The sequence below is a fragment of the Neomonachus schauinslandi genome, chromosome 10, assembly GCF_002201575.2.
Source record: "Neomonachus schauinslandi chromosome 10, ASM220157v2, whole genome shotgun sequence".
Lineage (NCBI taxonomy): Eukaryota > Metazoa > Chordata > Mammalia > Carnivora > Phocidae > Neomonachus > Neomonachus schauinslandi.
The window spans coordinates 14,227,281-14,233,387 of record NC_058412.1 but is presented as its reverse complement, the minus strand read 5'-3'; the positions used below and the strand labels follow the sequence as shown (position 1 = coordinate 14,233,387).

Below are 6,107 nucleotides of genomic sequence, written 5' to 3'. Positions count from 1 at the left end.
TATGTTCCCAACACAGAGCATGATGCTTACAAATTCCTTCTTTTAATTCTTACAATGCCCTATGAAGTAGATACATCTCCTAGTTTATGGAGTAACAAAATGAATCTCCTAGTTAAATCCCTGAAGCAATTTTACTCTGCCAGGGTTATGAGGAAGTGAAAATTAAACCTAGGCCTATCCAGTTCCAGACCTCCCACTCCCATAGGCAATGGTTGTTGCTTCTCATTCTTCTGGTAATGACCATTGCTGGCAGGAGACCCACATTCCCATCTGGGTGGATGGGTAAAGACCTGACCTAGGTTACGCTGGGCTATGTGATGAAGACACCAAGTCTGCCACGTGTACTAAGAGTCCCTCTCTGATTCTTCTGTGAGCTGGGTTCCCCTGGGCATTTTTTCCCAGATATTTCTGAAAGCATCAATGAAGATACAGAATACAAGAGACAAATAAAGACAACAACTGCGCCAGAGTCTTGGCAGCATGAATAGTTGCTTCTTAACATGAAAACAGCCAGTTATGAAATGACTATGTTGTGAAATGACCATGAGATTTAGAATTAAAAGACAAGCTTGAAGCCTTAAGGAGCTCAACATAAATTAAAAACAAACAGAAAGATGTATTCGGTATATGTTTCAAAATACACGTGACAGACTTTGATAAACTATTTAGAAATAAGAACACAGTGAGTGCCTCTGACTAATTATCTGCCCTTGTACAATTTGCTTCTCCAGTCTGAGCCTCAATGTCTTCACCCACAAATAGAAAGACTGGGTTACATCAGTGGTTCTCAAAGTGGGAACTGGTTGGAACTGTAAATTCTTGGGGCACCTGGGTGGCTCAGTCGGTTAAGCATCTACCTTCTGCTCAGGTCATGATCCCAGGGTCCTGGACTAGAGCCCTATGTAGTGGGGAGTCTGCTTTTCCCTCTGCCCCTCCCTGCTGCTTGTGCTCTCTCTCCCTCTCTCAAATAAATAAATAAAATCTTAAAAAAAAAAAGAACTGTAAATTCTTGGGCCCCACCCCAGAACCACTAAAATAGGTCATTGACATGAGTCCCTATGAATCTCTAAAAGAGTATTCATCCACTAATAAGTGCAAGCCCTTCTCATCAAGCTTTGTAAATCATTTTAGTATAGAGGACTTCATTCCGTGAGGACAACAAACTTTCCTTTATCATCAACTGTGTGTCAAGTGAAGGCATTCTTTGATATATGGAGCTTCAACCCTCTATGCCTTGAGGATTTCACTGTCTATTGGGGAGGAAAAGGCAAGCTGACAGAAAATCAGGCACGCCAAGTGCAGTGTTAGAGGTAATGCCCTGGAAGACAGAAGAGGGAGCAGTGACAGCAGGGAGGTTCTGATACTCTGCTGGTGAAGCGGGGAGGGGGAAGGGGGAATTCAGGTTATAATAGAAGGCTTCTGGGAGAGGGAGACTTTGAGATCCGCACATTAAGTTCAATGAGAAAAGTATTAATTTTCATATTTTACAGGAGAAACTGAAGATCACAGCAAAACGTCCAAGTTCATGCAGGTACTGTATGAAAGAGATGAAGTTTAAAGGCAGATCTTTGGACTTAGAAACTCCTATTTTATTTTATTCTGTTCTCATGGTAAAGCAACTCTTATGAGACAATGGATCCTGCCCCTCTCCCATCTCTTGCCCCAGGAATAAAGAATCATCCCTATAGGTCTGGGGGGAGGGAAGTCCGCAATAGTGAGGCAGCAGTGGCAGAGAGCTGGGGCCAGGCAGTCACCAGCGAGTCTATTAAATGTATCAGATGTCATCGGTACCTCCTTTATCCTTCTCACTTTGGACCTCACAGGCTGATAAGAAGGGGAAAGCGTTATAACCCAGAAGTAAAACTGTTGCGTGATTATAACCCTGACAGCCTCCCTCTAATGAGCTTCCCTGCAGATAGGGAGAGAGGAGTGTGCTTTGATCTCCATGGGCAGAAGGCTGAAAGGACCACTGTTTGGAGCAAAGCTGTCTGATGGGGTCCAGTCTTCCAGTAATCAAAGTCACAAGCTACCATCTGAGCCATTTGTGAACTGCAGATAAGATTAGCTGCTCATTTGATAGATCAACCACTGCCATCAATGGAGGCTAATTGTATCTGAAATATGACCAGGAAAGTGTCAGCTCCTGGAGACAAGCACTTCCTTTATCCTGGATTTGAAGCAAGAACAACATTTTTCGTTTGAAAACTTGAGCAAAATGTTAACTTGTGCTGCTGCATTTTTTTTTCTTCCTCCCCTCCCCCCAGCCATAAGAGAAGAGGAAATGTGAGGTTCTTGGAATGAGATATCAATCTGCACATATGTTTTTACAAAGATTCTCCATTATGGTGTCAGAGAATATGTAATTTTGGGATGCAAGACTGGAGGTCCAGAATACTTGCACCATGGAGTTCTTACATAGCTTCATAATAATAATAATAATAATAATAATAAAAACCCCTAAAAACAAAACAGAAGAAAAACACACAAAAAACAACAAAAAAATGGAAAATGCCCAGGCTTTGGAAAGGCATGTCTAAGAAGGCTAGCTTTGTAATTCTAGAGTGTTTTATGCTCTAGGAAGAGAAGGGATGATGGGTCATTCCAAATTTGAAGGCATTTATATTGGTAGCATTTTGCCTCAGAGGCTGATGTGACTGACAGCTTTACTTTCTTCGAATTTATTCCCATGTCAGTAGAACCTGAACTCAAAATGAATCACGATCAGGTAGTTTGGACAGCTCTTACACTCTAGCAAATAAAGAAATTCCATTTTTTCCACTCTAGATCTACTGAAGTTGGTTCTTTGCTGCTTTAAGAGATCACCTATTCTTTTGTATTCTCTAGGCATATTGTAGTATGAGCATGAGGAAATTTGGTTTCTCATCCTCAGAATGTTTCTGTGTGGGACTGGAAGCCATTTCAGCCTTCCTCTTTTATGAAGGGGAGAACACAAATTCCCCGGTCCCATCTCTTGCTGCTGCGGGCCTCTCTATTTCCGGTCTAGTCCACTATAGCTCTTAAATTGCTATGTTGTCCCTGTGTCCAGGCGGCTAGTAAAAGCTGCCTGAAAATGGCAAGGTATGATGAGAAGCACCTCATTATGGCTCCTAAAATACATAGACCCAGAATAGCCCTGCACAATTGGGGTAGAAAAGGAGGAGACCAAGAACAGAATGTCTCCCACCCTATGTAAGAGCTAGAGGAAAGTTCCGTCACCTTCTCACACTCTCAAGCTATGATGGCCTTGCAGGGATCACCTTCATGGACCTTCTCCTGCTTGGGCTGACACCCTGTCCTGTAAGCATCTGACAGCTCAGGTTTAGAAACTGCTTTAACCTTGCAGAAGATGGTGACTGCAGTGGTAACACCCCAATAGAACCACCAGGTTGGGCTCTCAGAATCTAGGAACACTACAGGCAGAAGAACCTTTATAATTAACAGCACCCTTACAATGTACCAGGTGCTGTGCAAAGCATATTTCATTCCATAACTCATTTACTCCTCACCAATTTTGGGGGGGGGAGGGTTACAGTTATTATTTCTTCAATAAGATGAAGAAACTAAGGCTCAGAAAATTTAACCATATTGCCCCCAGAACACAGCTAATAAGTGGTCGGCATGTGAAACCGGATTTGACTAATGGCAGAATCCTCTCTTTTAAATACTATGCAATAGATCACTTGGATCATTATTCCAAATTAAAAAAAAAAATTAAATGTAAAAAAAAAAAACTTTTTTAGTGTTTTGCAACAAAAGATTTGATTGACCGTCTTCAATAACCTTATCCCCACCAGGGCCACCTCTAAAGGTCCTTCTCACTATCTAGTTCAAAAACTACCAATCAAGTTGAACTCTCTAAGAGCACAGCTAGGAGCAACTCTGCAACCCAGATGCACAGCCACTTTTCCCAAGTTGCGAAATCACTTATGAGATAGCTGGCACTAGTACTCAGTACTTTTAATTCCCAGGCCATTTCCCTGCTTGCTTTGTGTTTGCTCCAAAGCATAAGGCAAATCCACTCACCTAGCACACACTGGGATGCTGCCAACAGATGAGTAGAGAAATCCCTCCTATCCCCAAGAGGACTATACAACATATTGAGAACCAAGTGTTAATTTCTGACCACTAATAATGAAGCATGAGCTTTCTTTCTAGAACACTCTATGATTCAGAGTTGCACATTCCCCAAGGATTCTAGATGACAAATGATTGCACTATCTGACACAATTATCATTATTATTCTTTTGGACAGTCATACATCTGCCTTTATTGTGAGCAGCAGGTGGGACACTTCCAGCAATAGTAAAAAAAAAAAAAAAACAACAACTTACAAAAGCAGGAATTCAGTGAAGCCACCTGGTTGGAACCCTCGGGAGCTATCATATGTAGATGCCAACTCAAAGCAGCAGAAGGAGGACTCCAAAGCCCATGAGGAGTGAGGCCACCAAGGAGATAAGGAGCTCTTCACAGATATCCTGAGTGTACTTGGTGGAGGTAACCTCCTAAATGAAGAATCAGGGGGTAAAGAACATGCCAATGGCCAATAGAACCATGGTCAGATGGGGGATGACAGCAGGGTTCACTGGGCTGGTGTATCCGCTCATGGCCGTGATCTCTAGGCATAGGGTAATCCACTGCTCCACCACTGGCATATTTTAATATCCCTGAGATTTGAGGATCTTCCTACTTTGCTAGGTCTTGTCTAAACCTTAGCAAATGGTTTGTGAAATTGAGAGACTAAACTGAGATACAATATGAGATAATCCATGACTGCCACCTTCTGTGTCCTCAGGTCTCAGGAATTAAGATGGGCAGAAAGCACTCTGAGATCAAGGGCAGATAGGTCTTCTCTTTCAGCATTGTGAATGAAGAAAAGTATTTGCCACAGGATAGGGGAACATTACCCTCTCTTTGAGAGCTCTTTTAGGCCTACTGCCCAACAACTATGGCTCTGCTATAAGTATCTTAGATTGTTACGAGTAATCTGTTGTTGTTTTTTTTTTCCCTTGACCTTACTCCACTTTCTCAGTTCTTAACCCTCCATGCATTTTTAGCTCATATCTGACAAAAGCTCTTTAGCCATTCTCAGCATGTTGATTCTCTGGCGGAAATCTGAATTCAACTTAAGAGTGCTTATTGACCAGGCTCCATGCTGGGGCTCAGGGAACCACATGGAGCCCAGTTCTCTGGGCATCATACCACATCTAGAGGTCAGACTGCGCCAGGAATTAAGTTTCCCTGGGATTTCAAAGTGGACAGGAAGGTAATTCCAGCACTGCCTCAAAAGTCAGGAGGCCTGGGTTTCTACATTTATACATTTTAGAAATGAGGGGCCCCCTTGCCTCTTAGTCTAAGTCCATATGATTCTAAATCCACATCATCTCCAGGGCACATTTTGAAAGAGGCTGATTCTCAACAGGCACTAAAAGGATGAGTATAGGCATGCCTGGGTGGCTCAGTTTGTTAAGTGTCTGCCTTCGGCTCAGGTCATCATCCCAGGGTCCTGGGATCAAGTCCCACATCGAGCTCTCTGCTCAGCAGAGAGCCTGCTTCTCCCTCTGCCTGCTGTTCCCCCTGCTTATTCTCTCTCTTTCTCATTCAGACAAATAAATAAAATCTTTTTTTGTTGTTGTTGATTTTATTTTTTTAAATTTTATTTTATTATGTTATGTTAATCACCATATATTACATCATTAGTTTTTGATGTAGTGTTCCATGGTTCATTGTTTGCGCATAACAAAATAAAATCTTTAAAAAAATACATAAAAGTTTGAGTATAGAAGGACATTCTACAAAACACCTGACTACTACCCTTCAGATGTATCAAGGCCACAAAAGACAAGAAGGGACAAAGAGACTGTCCTAAATTGGAGGAGGCAAAGGAGACATGACATCTATTACCACATCAAAAACCAAGGATGTACTGTATGGTGACTAACATAACATAATAAAATTAAAAATAAATAAATAAATAAATGCAATCTGTGGGATCCTGATTGGATCCTGGAACAGAAAAGGGCCACCAGTGTAAAAACTGGGTAAAGTCTGTAAGTCTACAGACTTTACAATACTATTATGTCAATGACAACTTATTTGTTTTGATATCA

At 41.8% G+C, this 6,107-nt stretch overlaps 1 pseudogene; it reads right to left on the bottom strand.

Moving 5' to 3' along the window:
• Positions 1–4,379: 4,379 nt before the first annotated feature.
• Positions 4,380–4,613, bottom strand: LOC110587532 (annotated as a pseudogene).
• Positions 4,614–6,107: the final 1,494 nt, after the last annotated feature.